Here is a 22,011-nt window from a genome sequence, read left to right as displayed (position 1 = left end):
AGCTGGCCACAGGGTGCAGTTCTGCTCCTGTCTCATCTCCCAACAGTCTAACACCATTGGCTGGGATGAAGGCATTCCTGATTTACCAGCATAACACACCAGACTTCTGCATCTAGCATAGTTGCTACCTGACTGGGTTTATTTCAAGAAGGTGACCTGCTGCTGTTTTTAGGCAAGCTGTCAGTGTAGTGTTGAACTGATTGTCTTCTCCCTAAATGTTTTAGTCACCTTCTTTTTTCACTAAATAGGCCAGTATGTTATAACTTCATTGTCTTTAAAGGAGCTGCCATCAGAGGTAGCCCAATATGTAAAGAGACTCTACTAAAATTTCTGGTAATTGTACTATCTACAATCTATGTAACTCCTCTAAATAGTCTATTTAATATTTTTGGCTCATTTCTTTAGTGTAGGAGGAGGGATTCAGTGAGACAAATGGAAATGCACTCACTGCATGGACTTCTACTTGGATAAAACAAGTGACTTGATGAAGTGGCTTGTGTTGCCTTCCCTTACTCCGAAAACTCAAGGTATGTCAATTTTACCATATCCTCCACTAAGGATTCCCAGTAGTTCTTTAAAAAGCTCACAGCCTTCTACCATGAGAGGGATGGCTTGTACATTCTCACCTTTCTTCCCCTGCAATCTCAAACAATTTCCTTTAATGTAACTTTAATATAACACCCTCAGTTATAATCCCATAGATTTTATAGTTTTTTTAACTTTAAAATGTATAAAACTTTGATCTCTTATAACCACCAAACATTTATATATATACATGTGATCACTTTGTTTAGAGGTGGATTTATTGCGTCTTAATGCTATGCGAACATCTCAGATGATAAAAAGTTCTGTGGACTATGTAGGAATCAATGGTTTCTGTATACTCAAAAAATTTTTACAGCACACTGTTGCCTTATTGTTAGCCATACCAACATAAATGTGCTGGTTGTGTTGCTTTTCTTAATGATTAATGATTATGGCCAGCCTGGTATCACAGATTCCCTGTCCTAGCTCCTGGCTGTTTTAAGTTTTTTTTTGTGTTTTCATCACTTCCTTTTCCCTCTTATTCGACATCTGGAATTGACTTAAATTGGGGTTGTTCAGTCTGTGGAAGAGAAGGTTCCAGGCACACCTTAGTGCGGCCTTTCAGTACTTGAAAAGGACTTATAAGAAGGATGGTGACAAACTTTTTAATAGGGCCTGTAGTGATAGAACATGGGGCAATGGTTTTAAAGTGAAAGAAGGTAGATTCAGACTAGATGTAAGGAAGCAATTTTTTTATAATGAGGGTGGTGAAACACTGGCACAGGTTTCCCACAGAGGTGGTAGATGCCCCATCCCTGGAAACATTCAGAGCCAGGTTGGACGGGGCTCTGAGCAACCTGATCTAGTTGAAGATGTCCCTGCTCATTGCAGGGGGGTTGGGCTAGATGACCTTTAAAGGTCCCTTCCGACCCAAACCATTCTATGATTCTATTACTCTAAATGGGATTTAGAATTCTTACCTCAAAATGGTTTCAGTGAGACAAACAAGAGAACAGTCATTGTGGGGACATCTACTTGGATGAAAAAAGCCAATGCAATCCTGGTGGGTACATGTGAATAGACTAACTGCATGAAAATAGAACACTATTTCTCTGCTTTTCTCCAGCATTTAATTAACAGCATGTAGAAACGGAGCCTTCCCACAGAAAATTGCCCTCTTGTAATAGTCACAAACCCTAGGAGGTATGTCCCAAGCAAAGTGTTTCTGCTGAAGCCACCACTTCTTGCTTCTCACTACAGTGTGATTGGCTTGTGCCTTGTCAGAGGTTTGGACGGTCAGAGTCCTTGCTGCACTCTTGAGCTGCTGGGCAATGTTGTCTTTCATAATGTACGGGGAATTGCTCTCAAGGAGCTCTGCCTTCAGATACTAAGGGTATGTTTGAGCAATGTACCAGTCTGCTGGAGTAGAAAGACCGCATCTGTTTCTCTGTTTTTACTTTCTGATACCTGACCTATTTCTCCTCAAAGGCAAATCTCCCATCTGCCAACCCAGTCTCTGTGCTTTTGCAGAGGTTACAGGAGTAACAGATGTATAGGCCCTGAAGTCACTGCGCTTGTACCATCTATTCTGATTGATGCTTGAGATTTGAGTAGCAGCTCAAGGTATAAGAAAACAGGTTGGGGTTGCTTCACCAAAGCGGTGGGCCATCACAGAGCCAAAGGGTCCACAGGTCATTCACCGATTGCACTAGTGTTGCTGCTGAAGCTGAGGTGGACAGGGAGAATTACCACAGCTAGTTTTCTTCTCTCTGTCCATATTCCTTCCTTTGCCATTCACTTTTGTTCATTCATTCTGACAGGTCACTGAAGGTCTTCCTTGATCACTTCTGCTATGCAACTGTTTTCCCCACAGTGATGCTGCAGGCTTCCATTTGTTCATTCAGTTGAGATCCTGAAATGAAAAGTCTTTTTAGTAGACATTAGCATATGTGATATTCTGGATTTGCATGTTAATGCACTGTGCAGGCATGGGAATAGCATGGCAGAGAGCCATCCACTGAACTGGCTGGGGGTTTGTTCCTGGTACTGTAATGCTTTGCATGCCTTAGGGTATTAGAGCTCTTAGATGCATGAGGAATGCAAGATGTCCAAGAGCCCAGGAAAACTGGCAGTCATCTTTTGTGGATTTATCACGGTGATTTCAAGCTGCCATTTGCATTAGGAAAGAACCAGACAGAAATGCTGGAGCTTTCAAAGTGGAAGCAACCTGGGGTGCAGCTGACCTCCTTAATGAAACAGGCACAGGTATAGGGAGATTGTTGCAAAAATACACGCTTCCAGGTGGAAAGCCACAATTAGTTTCCAGTAGTTGTGACACTGAAATGAAGTTCAGGGCTGAGCTCTAATTTGAACATTGCTACGGAAAATGTCAGCTAACAATGGATTTTATTTTTCTAGCACCTTACGTCTGTGTGAACTTTAATGATATCTGCTCATCTCATCAGCAGCAAGGCATTGCTCTCTGGTACATTGAAAACTGGAACTTCTTACGAGTAACTTCGGCAAATACCCAACATTGCCCCCTGCAGGTAAAATCACAGTTTTCCCTACTCACTACTGTCTAAAGGAGCTCATTAGAACAGCTGTGCTGGAGCTAACATTCTGCATTCCTGGAATTTTGTTCCTTACAAATGCACTTACAGACCCGTTAGAGCTGTGTGATACCTCAGCCATTCTGATGCTAAAGTTTTTGGGTTAAGTTGTACTTCTGCAGCTTCATTTAACAGTGCTTTAGTGTGTCCCGATTTAAAGCTGCAAGGCAAAACAAGACTGTGGCACTGTAGGTCCAATAACTGTCAGCTGGATGAGGCTAGCTAGGTCTGCACACAAAACAAATGTTGGGAAAAATCAGTGGGAAGGGCATGGAATATTTGGTCTGTTATAATCTAAAGCTTTGGAATTTAGTAAGCTTTTCTGGACTAGTAGAGGCTTTATACTGGAGAACTATTTTTCATTGAGAGGCTTACTCTGCAGTGGTGGACCGTGACTATGTGGGTAACCATGTCATAAAGTCCATTTCCTACTGCAGTTCTGTAATTATATTTGCCTTGCCAAATGGGTTCTAACCAATATGTACAGGTATTTGTAATAAGCTGTCTTCAGGCAAGTTATAATACCATCACGCTTTTGCAAATGACAGTAGGAAACAGAGCTGTGGATGCTACCATATTATCAGGTAAATAACAGTCCTTTAAGGTTTCAAACGATGATACTGTATGTTGGTGCCTGATATGTCATCGCATTAGAATCTGCTCCAAACCCACAAAATGTTCCAGAGAATTGCCACTAATAGCACTGTGACAATGTTAATAACACAAACGATGTGTACGAATGACTTGGTAGCAACGAATGTGATTCCAGTTTTCATTGTCAAAATATGAATTATTATGGATCAATGAAAAACCACCTTTCTGCTCTGGAATATGTCTGATATGTCTGACTCCTGGAAAAACAATGCTTTCCTTTTCTGGTTAATTTTTGAAAGTTGTCACCATATGCTTTATGAGCTAACAGGTGTGTTATGTTCGTAGAATATTTGAGGCAGTAATATTAAAGCCTCTAACACTTATTATCATCAACATCTTTAACCTTCAAAGCGCACAAGTGTAACAAGTCATGAGAGTTCTCCAAAGCACTGCAGAAGCAGCAGCTGGGGGCGGTTATGCTATTTTGGAGCTGATGCTTTTATTTTTATCAGTCTCTTTCGATTCCTTCTACATGCTTTGAGATTCGTTCCAGGGCAACCTGTTGACTGCCCAATATATGACTGGCAAACAGTCATATATGCTTTAAAACATTGTAAATGAAGCTGTAGCCATTCTTGCAATGCTTGCATCTTGTATGAAATTAATAAAAAGGGGCTAAATATGTGCATGTTTAAGAACACATCTTTGTCAATACCAGTGTGTTCCTATATGCAGTGTAAGCATTTTTGTGTGCTCTTACTTTTTGAGGTAAAAACTCTAAACATGAATTCCAAGAGTAGGAAGCTCTATTTGTTATGATTATCTACCTTGCTACATTATTCTAAGAAACTGTTCTTCCTTGCCTGCCAAATCACTGTGAGCATTGCCCACTTTCCAGTTTTGATGTAATGGCAGAGTATGTTACATCCCTTGATAAAGGTCCAGTTACAAGTTTTTAGTATTTACAATATGTTTTCTAGCTTCAGTAGAATTGCTCCTTTTAATCCTAATCACTTTATTCTGCTTTATCAAACTGAACCTAAGAGTCAGTTAGTAAGGATTTATTTCCAGCTTTTTCAGTATTTATACCTTTCTACTGAAACATCTGGAATGTCCTGTAGCAAAATCCTACAGGAAACAACTGTTTCCTATGCGTGCTGAAGATTATAAAGCATATAACATTCCTGTGAAATAAAACATAACTATCCCAAGAGTAAAGAGTAAGCAGCCTGCGCTAATGCAAATACACATTCAACTATGCAGATTGAAATTTTAATACCGTTTACTACTATAGTGTTTTCTGCAGTAATTGGTAAGCTATTGAGAAAAGCTCTACCATCTCCTAAAAGTAGATGCTATGAATAAATCACACATGATATTTTCAAGCTGTGTGTGGAATTTAATGTTGCAGGGCCAAACCTGCAGGTCTTGCTCAGACTGTAGTGTGGTGTGAAGTTTATCTATGAAGTTGGCAAATTCTGTAGTGGACAGAGTTGTATTAGAAGGATCACTATTTTTGGCAGTAAAATTATTTTTCTTCTCAAGATGCCTCTATATACTGCAGGATGCTACTAGCGATAGATAAGTTCCTGGTGCATACATGGTCATCTGGGAAACCCAGAAGTGCTGTGGTGCAGAACACGTCACTGCAAAATTGTGAAGAGTTTTGCTCGATTTTTAACCATCACCCTTTTTTGCTGAGGCAAACCTGCACACTGCTTCCTCCTTCCTTGCTTTCACTGTGTTGGGCCCATGCCAGGATAGTAATGGCTGTTTTGTACACTGAGGCTTTTAGGATGGGGCATTGCCATGTGTGGGTTGTTCTTCTGTTATTGAAATCACTTGTGTGCCAAAAAATCCACAAACCCACAAGTGTTTGTGGCAGAGTCCAAAGGTTTCTCTCTCACACCCATGATGGAGGGAATCAGAACATCTGTATCTGCACATCTCTTCAAATGCAGGAGTAGGAGAAGAGTGAATGACATTTATACTGTTTGAGATTGACCTTTTTATTTGGAACTGTTGCATTTTAAAATGAGCAAATTTGAGAAGTGCAGGTAAAAGAAGGCTTTAGGATACAACACTGAGAGCCAAAAGACATGGGCTTTGTTCTCAGCTCTACCATGAGTCTCCAGGGCTGTGTTTAGATGAGTACCCTCCCTGCTCAGTGCTCCAGTTTCCCCAGGTGTAAAGCAAAGATAAGGATTTGCAAAGAATTAACTAATGTTTGTAAAGGGCTTGGATGGCAAGGAATGAAAAAGAATCATGAAAACACAAGGAAACCCTGTATTACTGTGGCTTTCACACTTGTGCTTCTGCTACCAAAGAGGCTTTTGCTTGTTCTTTAACAAGCAGATGGAATGCATACTGGGATGGTCTGTTATGAAGCTAACCTGGCAATACTGCTTTGTCAGGACTAATAATAATTAATGTCCTTTTAACTTTGTTATCCCTCTTTTTTTTCCCATCTCCTTAAAGATCCAGATGTGGCTAGAGTGATGAATATATCTTGAGCACTAACCTGCATCATCACTACCTCAAAGTGAGGATTGTTAAAATCATATTAAGGGTTGGCAGAAGCCCCTTAAGGAGTTGGGGACTGACTGGACTTCCAGCTTCTAGTTTTCAGGCTTCTACAGTTTTCAAGTACCCAGACTCTCAGTGCAGCACATGAGGTTGTTAGTGAGATTCCTTTTTATTTTAATTGCTTTGAAGGGACAAAATGGAAAATAAAATCCAGTTTCAGGTTTAACAAAGTTTTGTGGGAGGTTGACTTTATTATGGCTGCTGTCAGTGAGAGCTGGATCCCTGTTTGGAATCAGCTTTAGCCCAGCAGAAAGCCCAGTCTTATGGCTCTCCAGTAAGACCCTCCTGTGCGGAGTTCTTTGAGTTCCTGTAACCTGGTGGTTACACAGAGTAGTGAGAACAAATATGAAGTCTACATAGACTTACATAAGAGAGCAGAAATGTCTGCTGTTCCTGCTTCCTGGCAGATGCCGAAACTGTGAAAGTGCAGAGACTAGGTTGGTCCTGAGAAGAATCAAACGGGCAACCCCAGAACAGCTGTCTGCAGAAGCATGGAAATTCAAAGTAGAAGCTCTTTGGTCGTAGTTTTGGTGGAACAGAGCTGAATGCTTACTGTGATTTTAATGTCGGAGGCCCTGGCAAAACTGGCTCTTGCTTGGGAAGTATTTAACATATGACGTGGCTGTATTTGATTTCTCTAAACTCTTTAAAAATTAAACATGTTGAATGCAAAGAAATGTTGCCACAATAGACGTACAGGGCATGTGGTTCTGTAAATACCAGAGAGCAATAAGCATAAAATCCTCAACATGAGTGACTTCCTTGAAGGCACTTAAAAGGTGTCTGGGAACAAGTCAGATCTGTTCCCATGCAGTGCAGAGAGGAATGGAACTGAAAACACTGAAGGAAAAGGTCTTACAGGTGGAGACACAGGCACAGCCTTAATTTTTGCCTAGAGAGGCTCCAAACTTAATAGTTTTACTCTGGGACTTTTATACCCACTTAGCTTGGGAAGTAGCAGGCACTGGGAGACTTGGAGCCCAGGAGTCTGACACCAGAACAAGCTGGGAGATGGGGACCCCATCTTGGGTGGGGAAGGTAGTGGTGCCAGGGCTGGAGTGGAAGTCTAAGCAGTATCTTTTTCTAGTCATGCCCACATCAAGGTACAGGATAGGAGTGAGTGACAGCAGGGAGTGCTGCCAGTTGCCATGAGGTTAAGCACAGAAATGGCAACAAGAAAAACAGGCTTAGAAAGGCTTTCATACCAATGCCGTAGTCACAAAATGATCCCGAGCAAATTTGCTAGGGATTTGCTACTACTAAGCCTAGACTTCCTACCTTGGTTTTGAGAGGGCTTCACATACTCTCTATATGAAGAGCTGGACAGCATTTCACTAAGAAAGCCTTTCAGAATTTTTTTGGTCACCTGTCTCTGACAGGTTGTGTGCGAAAGCAGCATTTGTGCCTGTTCTTAACAATTCTTTAAGACTCCTTATCATGACCTGGCGTTGCTAATAAAAATGGTGAAATGTAAACAAAGAAACAGCAGATGGCAACCAAGAGCTTGACTTCTAGTGCATACAGTGCAATAATAAAATTATGATAGAGGATAATGAAGTAATTCCCTGCTCTTGGATTTGCAAATTAAGTATTTGTATATCAAGTAACAAAAAATTTTGTAGAGCCAGATGCCTGACAACCTGGCGGTCTTTTTCTGATTATATCACTTGATCTATTAAAAGATACTACTATCTCCTGCAAACCTTGCCTCATATAGAACTTGTGAACCTTTCTCAAACATATAACCACTAGCATTTTCTCTGCCCTTCCTTCAACTTTGATCTATCAGGAAAAACTAAAAGAATAGGAAATCATGTAGAAAAACACTCTAAATGACATTGTACATTCTTTTTTTTTTTCCCAGGCCTAAAATAGAGCTCCCTAGTTTGCTGGAAAATAACCTATTTTGTCAGTATTACACATCAGTATATGTTTAATGGAGGGATGTAAGCATCTAAAGACAGGCATGTTGTAATTTAGAGCAAGAATCCAAACTTCAATTTTGATTTTTAAGTATGTGAAGCTTTTGAAGCTCCATCAGTGTCCCAAATTAAGTTTTTTTTTTTTCTTTTGCCTTACCCAGCATGCCACAGCAAAATTTGTTATTTCCAAGTCAAAGGAAGCAGTTCCTTCTGTCTCTTCAGATCTGATTTTTGTAAGCTTCTTTAATGCCTCCAGTTTTATCGTCTGTACTGTGTGGAAAGCAGTAATTTGTGCTGACATCATCTAACTGCCCTGAAGAAAAAATATGTTGCATATCACCAAGGAAAGGGAGAAATTTATCTATAATTTAGGACAATAATGGGGTTTAATTCACAAAGTCTCATTGCATCTCACATACTGACAGAGTCTACTATCATTAGCGATGCCTTGGGATTCTGTTGTGTGGATATAATCAGTTATGACTGAAAGGAAATCGTTATGAGGGCCTCAGTTTTGTAACCACTTCTGGGGCTTATTATCCTTTGTGGCAGTTGTGCTTATGAGAACTTGTGAGTCGTTTGTTTTTCCAAGCAAGAAAACCCCCACAAATTACTGATATTTCAGGGGGATGGTTGTAGTGAGGTCCTGATGCTGAACAACAGGCAAGGTCCTCCTCTCCAGCAGCCAGCAACTGTGACAGCCTGTATTGATCTGATGGACTTTTGATGGTTATTTGTAGTTCCTTAACCTGCCAGACTTGTGCTGATGGCCCTGCCTTCAGTATAACACCATACCACTGCAGACTGCTGCAGTGGCTATACGACACCCACTTACTCTCCATTTTCAGGCCTGTGTAGTGTCACTGGGCAAACTCTGTCCAGCAGCAACTGTGCCCTTATCTTTACCTTCCATGTGCACCTTATTATATCTGCATTTTTCCCCAGTGGATAGTTAGCATGGTCCTTTGTGCCTACACTGCTGCGCAGGTGCTGTGTGTATCCAGAGGAAGGATGCTGGAGCTGGATTTCAATGTGAAACAGCTTAATGTGGCCCTGAGAAAATACACAAAGTTCAGATCACTCATTTTGAAACTCCAGACTGAAAGCGTAGGATGCTGTCTCCTTGGTGTACTGCCAAGAGCTCTGTCCTACAGCTGTGCTCTCTTCCTCTGCGAGTCACTGCTAGAGGAGTACCTGGAAGTCAGCTTTTTCCACTATTTGTGCAGTATCCCTCTACTCCAGGATATTTTTCAGGTTGTAGATTGTGGGATAGGACATGCTTTTTTGTTATTTTATATTGGGTTTAGAACATTTTGCATGCATGTCTGGTTACGGGCTGTGCTGTGCTATATACAATAAAGGCACTACTAGCTTTTAAAAGTGCTGTAGAATGATGGATGTTATGTTTAGGCTGGATTACAAAACAACCATGTGTGTTTGGGAACAGGCCACCTCTTCCCCACTGCCAGTGCCTTGTGCAGGCTGAGTAAGTAAAACATGCTTTGATTAGGCGTTTTAGTCATGAAAAGCAGGGTCATTTAAGCCCAGGATGGCTGTTTTGGGGATCTTGTTGTGGCTCCTGCCTCCACCTTTCATCATCCAGTTTAGAGCTAATGGTACCCACCGGCCTTGGCTCTGTTAGTCAACACTGCAGCCTTCAATCTAAGGCTTTTCCTTCTACCGGAGATGATGACTCCCTGTTTTTAAGACTAATAGCGCATTTGGGTCACAGATACCAATGTACTTTGCTGGGCACTTGAAGTATCACTACTCCTCTTTTATAGATCAGGAAACAAAATAAAATGAGAGAATGAAATTTAGGGCAATTTTGTAGGAAATCAGTGATGAGGGTTAGAATATAGTTCTCAGTTCTCAAAAGTTCAGTCACGTATCTTTGCTACTTCCTTAAAGAATAGGATGGATTTTTATCAAATCCAAACCTTCCCAGTATTTGAGAGATGAGATTTTTTGATTTGTTCCTCAGTCCTAGCAGAAGACTGTATCTAGTTTCAGAATGGTCTTCCAATAAATAGATGACAAGTTCACTACCCATTGCATGCTGTTTGCTGTAAGGTTCAGTGTGTTAATATACAGCAGATGGAATGATCTATGTTCTTGGTTCCTCTATGTGTTAATGTAGGCACAGGAAGATTCACTTCATAAGAATTTAAAAATTATGTACTTGTGTGACATTTGTAGGTTGAGTCTAAAACCAGAACACATCATCTAGTGTCCTCCCTACTACAGACCACAGGATTCTTACCTCTCACACATCATTTAAGATTAAGCTAGAACATAATTTTTAAATTTCCACAGTTTTTAACTTCTTAAGACTTCAAATGCTGAAGAATAACCATATCCTTAAGTAGCAGGATTCTGATTGTTCTTTAAATTGTTACAAGTTTGTACCTTATTTCTAAGTTTCAACCACTGCGTATGTTTATGTCCTTGTCAGAGTTCCATCTGCACTCTGAAATCTCCCCTGAGATAAGTTTTGGACTCTTAGCTTTCTTTTGGATAAGCAAAATAGATTAGGTTTCTTGGTGTCTCATAAATAAAGCAGGTTCTTTTTCCACACCATAGATCATACTTGAAGCTCTTTGTGTAATTTGTCAAGGTGCTCACAGGTCTTGTGTCCACAATGTTGGGTGGTGGTCTCAGTACATGTTCAATGGATTGCTTCCTTTTGAATTTTATTTGATGTTTGCTTGTTTATTAAAACATCACCTTTGTTCTTTCAGTTACTGGCTCATAGTGCAGCCTTTGTGTCCTGGGATGTTGTCTTCAGCTAGCATAGCTCATCATATATGACATGTAAGGCAATAAATTGCATCTAGTTTAAGAAACTATGTTTCTGTTTGAAGAGGTGATGTATCTGATTCAGTAGATAATACATTTAATTCAGCAAGCAATTGACCTGACTCACTGGGTCATTTATTCACTTGGTAAGTAGTACATATAAGGTAATTAACAAAGTATCTGGCTTAGTACATGACCTGTTTTTTTCCTCCTGAATAATTAACTTGTGTATGTGCGTGAGATTAATCTCTAGCTGTCCATAAAATCTCTGTCAAATTCTTTTTGTGACATGTCTGTCCCACTGTGTGGTCAAAACCAATAGTTTTCCTGTTGTCACATAAAATACAGCAGCAGTCCCTCTGAATGTGAACATGAGCTAAATATAAACGTATAATACATTTACTTGTCAGTAAAGATGTGTATTTTTAGAATTCAACTGGAACCTTACAATTTCTTATATGTAATTGAGAGTCTCCAGAGACTACTGTGTCTTGGATAGCCAAAAATCTATTTTGAGTTCTACCCAGTGCAATCTACACTTCCATCTGCTCCTTATTTGTGGCAGTCTGAAGCATGCCAGCATGCAAGAGAACAAAAGCAATCCCATTTTGACTAGGCTAGAACCATGTCTGTGATTTTCTTAGTAAAGTCCCATCTGAGGCAGTAGGAGTAATTGATTTAGTGGGATTGGCACAAAACCAGACAGATCAGGCCAGATCAATGCTGAACTAATTTCTTGAGGATTTTTCTTGCTGAAAATTTTAAAAAATATTTTGTTTTGTCATCATTCCAAACAAAATGCTTTGATTTTGTATAAGTTGTAAACATCACAGTCACTGAACTGAAGATAGTCTGAGGTGGAATGCCTCCAGTGTCTGATTGCCACTGCTTTGCTTTCCTAGAGCTTTTAAAACATTCATATTCCTCTCTTGCTTAATCCCTCTACTTTAAATGATCACTTTCTGATACTGGGAGCAGGGGACCTGCAGTCATTTGAAATTCAGAGCTAGGTTGAGTATTTCTGCCTGCCCCTACCTCGGGTCATAGACATCTTCTAACTTGTTATGATTTTTTCTGTCTAAATACCATTTGGTTGAGGTTTCAGTTACTTCTAAGGGCAATTCATTTTTGTAACAACTGTCAGTGAGAGGTTATTTTTCACCTGAAGACAGCTACTGAATGCAAGCATTTGAGAGAAAGGTGAATCCTTTGTCATTAGAGCTGTGAGGTTTGTCCAAAGCACCACACACATCCTCTCAGCTCTCCTGGTGATCTGAGTTCCTTTAGTCCTTGCTTTTTAGAAGATTATGTGCCTACACTGCTGTCACCGAAACACAGAGCTAAAACAGTCTTAGAACATGAGATGAAAGGGGTTGGAAAGCAGTTTCTCCAGGGATCAGTTACACTGACTGAGAAAGGGGGAGAAACTTCCCAGAGAGTTTATAATGCTTGATTTTTTTATAAAGGCTAGATGTGTCAGGACAAAGAATTTAAAATGTCTTCAACATAAATGTTTTAATAAGAAAACGGAGCTAAAGACAGCTTAATCTAAGTTTTTCAACCATTTTGCATACAGGAATTTTAAGCATCCCCTCAAGAATACTTTTATGTCAGTAAAGACATACATACCGTAGAAGAGGATAGTGCTATACTGTTGATTTAACACTAGCTCTTTTCTTGTCCTTTTTATGGTATTGGAGAGGGGAGAAAACAAGTCTTCCTCAGGTGCAGTGGGTTTCAACACATTGACTGTGCAGGCAGTGGCTTTTACAGCTCCCATTTACATGGAGGGAAGGGAGAGAGGCTGCTCTGCACAGCTTCATCCCATGATGGTAAACGCTTCTTCCACAGGCCTGTGGCAGTAGAGGGATAATGTTCCCAAAGCCCAGGGTGTAAGTTTCTGCTTGGTGAGGTAACATTAAGGAGGGTATAAAGCGGATGAAAGAGTGTGCTGGTAGGTTGAGGAAACTATTTTTTTTTTTTCTGTGGCAAACATTGATGTGTTTTTTCGTTATTGAAACTGGATTTTGAAATTTGCAGAAAAATTGAAGTTCTTTTCTTTTTCTCTGTTAAAAAGCAAAAATGTTTTTGACTGAATCAGGTATCTTTAGCAGAATGGAAAGCTTTCAAAAGAGGTCATACTCCATCAGAAAAGTGTCTGCTGTTTATCAATCAGTGTAACTAACTTGTCTGGGTGTGAGTAGTACCTAGTGGTCTGTCCTTTCTGAATATGTGTCTAGCCTAGCAACATCCTGAGGTGGATTTCTTTCTGCTGTCTGTAAAAGTAGGTGAAAAATGTGAAGGAAAAAAATACCTAGGGCTTTAAAATAGGGGAGCCTTCCTATTTATATTTAAAATGTTTAAATTTAGTACTTTCTGTATTAAATTCAACTCTTTTGTAGACTGGAAAACTAAGGACCAGAGTGCAAGTGAAATGATTACTACAAATAATCAGGAGCAAGGTAGCATGGGACTTTCATTCTGGTTATTTTAAACTGGTTTGGACTTTCTGCACTTGTTCTTCCTACTGTAATTGAATAATTTGTAGTTTGGAGATAGGAAGCATAAGTGTGGTGTTTGTTAAAGACTTATCATCACCCTTCAATTTAAGATGTGAGAATAGCAAATAAAGAGGCCAAAGGCCTCTCATAGTTTCTCTAGCAATGCCAAGGGAAGCTAGCCTTGATAAAGTGTATCCTTCTAAGATTCAAAAACTTCTCTTTCAGATTAATCCCCTGGGATTAATTCTTGATTCTTACAGAAAAAGCTCTTTTTCTGATATGCAAAATTTATAATCCATTTATAATCAAACTGTCTTGTGTTTGCCTGAGGCTAGTGGTTCTTTCTGGCTTTGGACTACCAATGCTAAGATCAGGGAGGCTGTAGAAAGTGAGTGACCAGCACAGGAGAGCAAAATATGTGGATTAAAAATGGTACAAATATCTGTATTGAGAATGAAATTGGATTTTTGAAGCCAACAGAATTTCCCCTCTGCTCTCAAAGCAGAAGTGAGAAGTGTAGGCCTTTGTCAACTGGAGCCAAGGAGGAGAGAGAGAGAGAGGGAGAAGCTGTTCATTTGTGCACAGAGGCTTTAAAGAAGTGGCTTTGGGAAACTCATGTTGTATGGAACAGCTCTGCTTACAGAGGAATTATTCCAGATGTTCTGTGACCAAGTGGGTCTCTTGGTGAAACAGACAATTTTGGGGAAGGGTGGTCACAAGTGAGCACAGAATATGTGATACAGTAGCTTATTTTGACTTTTTTTTTTCCCTCCTTACATTCCTCTCTGGCTGACTGAAGTCAATTGCTGTGTGGTGGGTAGGGAGAAATATCACATTTCCCAGCTTTCCCAAGTTCTGCCTCTGCCACTTTGTACTCGGAGGACTCTCCTGGGTGATAGCTTACTTCCCACTACCCATCCTGTGTTTGCGTGGGTGCCTTTGCCAGGGACATGTCCAAAGCTGCAGAAGTAGGCTTGATCTGAGCACACACACCATTAGTGTGAAGTGCTGTTTATATTCCAGTTATTCTCTCCAAAGCACAGCTGAACTGAAAATGTCAGTCCAGCCCATTTGTCCTGACACTTGTGTAGTGTCTCAGCATAGGATAGTTGTGAGCCTGTAAGGAACTGCAGATCCCACAGGTCTCTTTTGTTGGTTTTTTTTTCCTTAGGCTTTGCCAAGCAATTATAATTGTCCCATTAAAGTTTATGCTGGCTTCAGTGCTCTTTTGTAAATTATCTTTAAGATGTTTCTTATTACCTTATTATGTGCGCTTGGAAAATACTTCAGCTAAAGCAGATGAGTATTTTATTAACATGATTCGTATCCAGACTGTTTTCAGGCAGCTGCCATAAGAAGAGATGGAATCTCAAAGAAAGTGGTACAGAGGATAAAAGACTTCCAGTTGGAAAGGTTATGCCTGATACTTCACTCTGTATTGCAGTTTTCACAAAAGACAGATTTGAACTAACTAGTAACCACAATGCAAAGCACAGAAATACTCTGGTGTGTTCCTAATCTTTATGAATGTTTGGTAAGTGCTGGAAACAATGCAGTACTTTCAAGTACATTTGAAGGGCTCTTTGTGCATGCAGTCAGTATTTCTGCAGTATTGTTTCCCCAGAAAGTTATTACTTGAGAAAGGAAACCTCATTATTTTGAGAGGTTTTTAACTGTATGAGGAAACTGAGGTGCAAAGAGGCTCAGGTGCCATCCTGACAGTCTTCTCTGCACAAACAGCTGCTCCAGGCACCTGCTCATAGCTACTGTGCCACCAGGAGCAGTTTGCAAGATGGGGATCTAAACGACTTTGCAATGTCTGCGAGTCAGACGGGTGTCTAAGGAGGCAGATTCCACAAAACTGTAGGCAAGCCAGCTTGTGAAGACATAAGAAGAGCATTTTTATAGCTAAGAGTTGTCAGCACAAAACTGAATACCAGAATGCCTGGGGGGATATGTGTGTGTATGCGTGGGAGCTTGTCTGGTGACTCTTCAAAGTATCTGAAAATTTACACAGTGCTTTGGCTGAGGTCTCACAATGAATCAAGGCCAGGCTCTCATTCCCCATGGTAGGTGTTTGGGTTTTTTTTAAATATAGAATAAGCCAGACTATTGTATTTGGGGTTAGCACCTGACTACATACAGTGTTAAATTGTGCCATACTCTAATTAGGGAGCTTCTACTGCCAAAGAACAACAAACCCCAGAAACTCAGGTACTTAGTTGCATTCTCTTTAGTGGCTTGGGTCATTCCAGAATTGCTTACAGTCACAAGTCAGAGTCAGGAACTTCAGAACTGCCTGAAAATGGAGTATAGTTTGCAAGGCTGTTTCTGGTACAGGTACAGTGGGATTTCTCTCCCCTGCTGATTGCCTGTCTGCAAAGATATTGAGGTGTTTAGAAGCCTTCTCTTCCGGTGAGAACGGCTTCAATAAGCTGTGAAGTTCTAAAGTTATTTGGGCCCAGTGGACAGGAATGTGATGTGTATATTTTCTCAGGACACAAGGATAGGAATATAAAGCATGAAGTCATCACCCACAGGAGTTAAGAAGATGGGCTTCTCTTTGTTGCTGTGACCCTGCTTTTACTTGCTTTTTACTCATAGGTTATGTTTTTTAATATTAGGACAGTACTTATATTGAATCTTATTTTCCCAACCCTTCCTGTTCCTCTCCTTTACATCTCTCAGCATTAGCTAAACTCAATGTGTTTGTGAATTAACTATCCACAGGACCCCTTTCACTGTTTAGTTTATAGACACATCCTTTCCTTCTCTCTCATCTTCTCTATCTTTACTTTTTTCACCTTTTTACTCTTCCTTTGCCTTTACCCACCTCCCTTTGCCTAACACTTCAGCTGTTTCTGCTCCCAGTTTTATCACACCAGTGGAGAACCAGCAAGTTGGCAATGCATGAAACCACTTCACTGATGGCTTTTAGTATGTTTGCCAGTAGCCAGCTGAAGAACTAAATGCTCTTAAGCCAGAAAGAGTCTAGTATCACTGAGCTCCTTATTACTATGAGATTCAAACCACCCACTCCTTTCCCTTGTGTCAGCTGGTCTGTTTCTTCTTACTCCGCTTACCAGCATTAGTGCTGGTTTTGTGCAGTTACTGGCTAGAGGAGACATAGGGTCAGTCTTGGTAGCTAAGCACGATCAGATGTTTTGTTAAGTACACCAGAAATCCAGAGCATGAGTTTAGCAGCAGACTGGAAGAGAAGATACGGGCTTCTGTGAACTCGGAGCTGAGCAACTGTAGGCTGTAGGTTTGTTGCACAGCATGTGGAGGACTTATTACCTGTGTATTCTTTATTATGTTATATGACAGCAACCCACAGAGGTGCAGCCTTTGGCCTAGGGCTCCCATTGTATGTGTGTGTTGTACAGAGGCAGAATAGAGTCTCAGCTTCTAGGAGTTGAGAACAGGTAAAAGAAGATGCCAAGAACAGGGTAACTGAGAGATAAAACTAGTGAGTCTGACTAGAGGTGGTTCAAGCACTGAGCAGGCACTGTGCTGGTGCAGAACTTAAGGGAGATGTTCTGTGGGAGCTCTTCACTTTCATTACTTGTAGATTTACAAGTGCTCTAAGGAGAGAGACTGGGTTCAGAAAGTAGCAGGTGCTGAAACTGGTAGCTGTCCACGTGAGGAAGGCTGGATTTCACTATTACTTAAACATTGATGATTTCTTCCCCCTCTGAGGTCAATTATGCTGATTCTGCAAACTCGGATCCTAACCTATGTAAAGTCTTCTTATTTTAGGGTCACCTTAATCAAGTGGGGTGAAAAATGTGTGCTGTAAGTCTGGCAATAAGATATTAGAATTTCTGGCTACTGGGTTGCTATTTATTGCAAGCATTATTGGTTTAAATAATTTTTTAAAAAATTCATGTGTGTTTTTATTTTTACTTCTACCACCATTTAGAAAACAATTTGGGTCCACATCAGGTTGCTGAAGGATACATTTTCTGATGAATGTAGCATAACAATAGTTGATCACTTTCGTAAGGCAAAAGACAAACAGCCCAGCTCCTGAGATGCGGCTCCAGGGCCAGCGTGTATTCTGGTAGAAAGATTGCTGTTATGGTACAGCTCACAGGGACGCAGTATTGAGCTGACTTCTGGTGCTTGTGTTGCAACTGACTCCTTGTGTTATGTGCCTCTGGGGGGGTCATGTCATGTGCTGCTCCTGTTTGGCTCATGATTGAGCAGTTTAATTTGGAGATATTTTTTTTTTTAAATCTTGCAGCAATTGAAAAATCAAGTTAATCTACCATTATAAAGTATGATTACCTGGCTGGGTTTTATTTCTGATAATTTAGTTAAGTCATCTAAATAACAGAAAGATGGGAACAGCCAAAAGGTGAGATGGTTCTTATCACTAATTTTTTGTTATATTCAGGAGTTTTGCCTTAGCAGCAGGAAAATAAGCCATTCCTCATAACTGAATCCAACAGTGAACAGAGTTGGTTCAGCTGGTTTCTTGATCTTTCATTAAGAGCATTTGGAGTAAGCCTGAGCCTTACTGAAGTTACTGGAGCTTGTTAGCAAGCAACCAGCAGTCAGAGAGGAGAGCCATGGAAAGAAATCTTGGTTTTGGCCAAGATCTAGATCATTGCGTGATGTTTCCTCGTGACTCTCCTCATGACTTCTCTTTTTGTATTGATGGTTCAGCAGGTGGTTTGGCTCTGTGGCACAAGCAGAGCATGCCCTGCACACAGAGCTTTGTATCTGAAGTCTGGGTTTGTTTAGGTTGGATCCATTCCTCATTCTTCTCCACATTTTCTCTGTGCTTGAACAAGTGACAGCTTCTTTCTGCTTCCTCACTGGGAAGCTGAGAGGATAAATGCCTTATAAAGCTGAGAAACTGTTAAATGCTGTGTTAATAGGGATCATATACATGCACTTAGGTAAACACACATCAGTAAAAATCCCCAGCTGCTGTTACAGTGGTTGTGTTACACCTTCCAATCCATATGAGGTGTTTTTGTTTGCACTTGCAGAAGGTGGCATAATAATGCAAAGTGGTACTGAGTCTCACAGTCATTTTGGAAGGGGAAGACTGCTATAGTGCAGTTGTGATTTACACTTCAGCAGGGTTGGCTTTTCTATCCCCAAAAAACCTGGAGCAGGTGATTGAGTTAATCTTATCTGTTTTTAGGAGTGGGCTGGGTGAGTTATGGTTACTTCCTCCATTTCTTAGTGAAAAGTCAAAGCTGTTCAACCAATTGCAGGTCCAGATCTAAAACCAAAGAGTAAGAAGACTGTAGAAGCATTTTTTTTCCCTGTTTCTCTGTGTTTTCCCCCTCCTCTTTCCCCTCTGCTCCTTCCACCTCCCTCTTCCCTTTTCCCAGTCTGATGCCTGTATAGGTCCTAAATTCAGTCCTCATAGATAACACAGCAAGGGCATTGCTGTATTATATTGCTAAATTACTCCTATTGTTTGTTCTTTGTCAATGTCTTGTATGACACATGGAGAAAGGAAAATGTTTAGAAAATAAGAATGTAAATCTGCCATAATTGCCAAATAATTAACGAGCAAGGTATGCCCATGACAACTAAGAGTTTACATATTATTACAGATTCCATATCAAGCATGTGGTGCCCCCTTTTCATGACAAATTAATGTGAACTATACCTATTCAGCTTGATTCATGTGTCAGTCTGAGCTTCACTCACCCAGGACATTCAGTTGCTTTAGAAGTACTTCTAAAAATTGCTTTGGTGGTGTCTGCTTCAGGCTAGATTTATGCAAAGGACATTTTCATTAGCCCAAAAGGAGCTGTTTATGGCAGCTGGAATATCAAGCCAATGAGATAAAGACTAAGATGCTTTGTATTTGAGGAGAATGGAAATCTCAACTCCCAAATGCAATGGGTTTACTGAAAGTTGGACAGAAGGTTTTGCCATCCCTTTTGAATCTGTTCTGCAGTGTGATTATTTTCTGACTCTTTAAGAGAAAATTCACAAATGTAGGCAGAGGAATAGAATAAAAAATCTGAATGCTGGACAGTACACTGTGGGAGTGTCAGCCCTGTGCAGCTGTGGGAGATTCAATAATTTAAGAGCCAAGTCGACATGGGCCGGAGAGCTCTGCTGGGGTCAGCTCTGTCCTGCGCTGGCTCAGAGAAGTGCCAGCTCTGCTCTGCGCAGGCCTGGAGTGGCAGCAAGGCTTTGAGGAGAAACAGGCCTTGGACGAGAGGTAAGAAACTGCCAGGCTGTGCTAAGGTGGGTGGAACTGTCTGATGGGAGAGAGGTTTGGTGACTGTCTAGTTGTTGATTTGCTTATTATGAAGTAAGAGCTTGGATGAGAGCATAAGTATGTATTACTGTAAGAAGAAAAAGAGAGGTTAAAGAAAATAAACAGCCCCTGTCCTGCAGAAGGAAAGAAGAACACTGTGACGTGGAATTATTTTGGCTGCTACAACTTACTACATCTTAGTACAACTTATTACATTACACCTTTCAATTATGATATTTTTGGATGCCTGCTCTGGTAAAGGCCAATTATTTTCCTGTATGTGATTGAGTCAAACTGGCAGAAAAGGGGTAAGAATGAATTCTAGTAAGGTGAGAATACTCAGTGAGTTATAGTATGCAGACCAGGCAAAGTGCATCTACAGGTAGAAGCTCCTGAGTCTGAATCTTCATGTAGTCAGCCTCCTATTAGGTTAATTAACATCTTATTCTATTTTGGCCATAATAATCAGATGGCCTTTACAGAAATTCAAAGTGAGGTTCGTTTCTTCTCTCCATCAGACATTTATCAGTTTATTACCAGTGTAGCCTGATAAAGGACTTGTGAGGATTGCAGTATTGACCACTTTCCTAGAGACACAGAAGAGACTTGCCCAAAAGTTGCACAGCAAGTCAGTGACTGAGGTAGGAGTGTGCTGCCCATGGCTCCGGTTAAAATCTTGTCATTCTGCTTATCTTTCTCACCTCACAGAGGGAGCATACAAGCAAGGTCTCTGTTTTGTGTATTGTTGGGTTTGTTCCTGCTGTGATAGGGAAAGAGAAGATTTTGTACTTCACTGTTGGTGTCCCTTTAGAGTCTCCTGCAGCTCTACAGAAGAAAGAGAAATTGAGGGGAAAATGCTTTCTGTCACTGCTGCTCAGAGTTGAAGAAGATGATTACTTCTCTCTTTGTGACTTCCAGAGCAGCAGTAGAACTCGCATTCAACATCATGACCTCTGAATAATACCTACATGCACACATTCTGGCAAATGTTTATTGATTTCAGACTCCACTCGTTTCTCCTGTGCTTGAAAGGCTTGTGTAGCTGGACACAGCAGGGACTATGTTCCTGCTGAGATCTCCTTCAAAGTCTATAGCAGCAGCATGTAGTGTCTTAAATCCCAAGCTGTCTCCTTTGGAGATAGACCTGCATAAGAAATCTGGGCAAGGCCATAATTTGGTTTACCTAGATCACTATAAATGAGGCTTTGAAGCCTGTCTTGCTGGGTTTGTCATCACATACTGTCTTTATTTTGGGTTCTGATGGAGGTGTATAATAAGAGAAATATTTTGGCATGTTTAACAGCTAGTGAGGTCATTCTCGGGAAGCATAGAGATGTACATGATATTGTTGTGTACACAGGAGGGTGAGATGACTGGGGAAGTAATTTTGGTTGTACTTAAGCAGTTTTTGGCAAGGGCTAGGTAAACATGAATTCATAGCTGAAAATAAAATCAAACCATCCCTTCCCTAGAAGCTTGTCTGGATTAATTTCTATGCCGTATTCTAACAGGATGAAGTCAGGGAAGCCTTTCTGCGCTTGTACGTGTTTTAAACACCACTCTTGTTAGACCCTTCTCTGTTTCTCCTGCCAACTGGCACGGCCTTTTTAAGTCATCACCATGCTATGCTTTGGGCAGAATTATCCTTGATATAATCTCACTGAGGTCAATGAAAAGATGAGTCTGGATTTCTGGAAATGCATTTTCTGCTCACCCTGCCTGTACTCATTTCTCCCCCTTGCCTTTGTCCATGACCTCACTCAAAAACAGTGTGGTTAATTCGGGAGTATTCTGGGACACTGGATTTGTGCAGCAGATGCCATGGAAGGCGCACAGTGCTGGATGGATTGTTTTCTCTAACTAATGTGTATGTTAAGTACTAGGCTAAATCCTTTTGGATTAGATAAGTGAGAGGAAGAGAGGCTATTTCTAGAGGGTATTTTCTTTCCATGCCCCTGATTTTTGTGTACTGATTTTGCTCTGAACTGGAATCGGCATGTTTGGCACATTTGATCTTTTCAATCTGTTCCAATTATAAAGATTTGAAGTAGCATCCAAAAAAAGTGCTGATTCCTTCAGGATGGCACTCAGCAGTCAGCACAGCACTTTGTCACAGCTCTGCTTGCCAGCATGCTGCATGCTATTTATATCTGTTCTTATCTTTCGCAAGTCCTGGCTGGAGGAGAAGCCCAGCAGACTGGGGTCTGCAGATAGACCTCACAGGAGCCCTGGTG

Source organism: Strix uralensis, chromosome 11 (genome assembly GCF_047716275.1).
Source record: "Strix uralensis isolate ZFMK-TIS-50842 chromosome 11, bStrUra1, whole genome shotgun sequence".
Taxonomy (NCBI): domain Eukaryota; kingdom Metazoa; phylum Chordata; class Aves; order Strigiformes; family Strigidae; genus Strix; species Strix uralensis.
Note: the sequence above shows the minus strand (reverse complement) of the source record.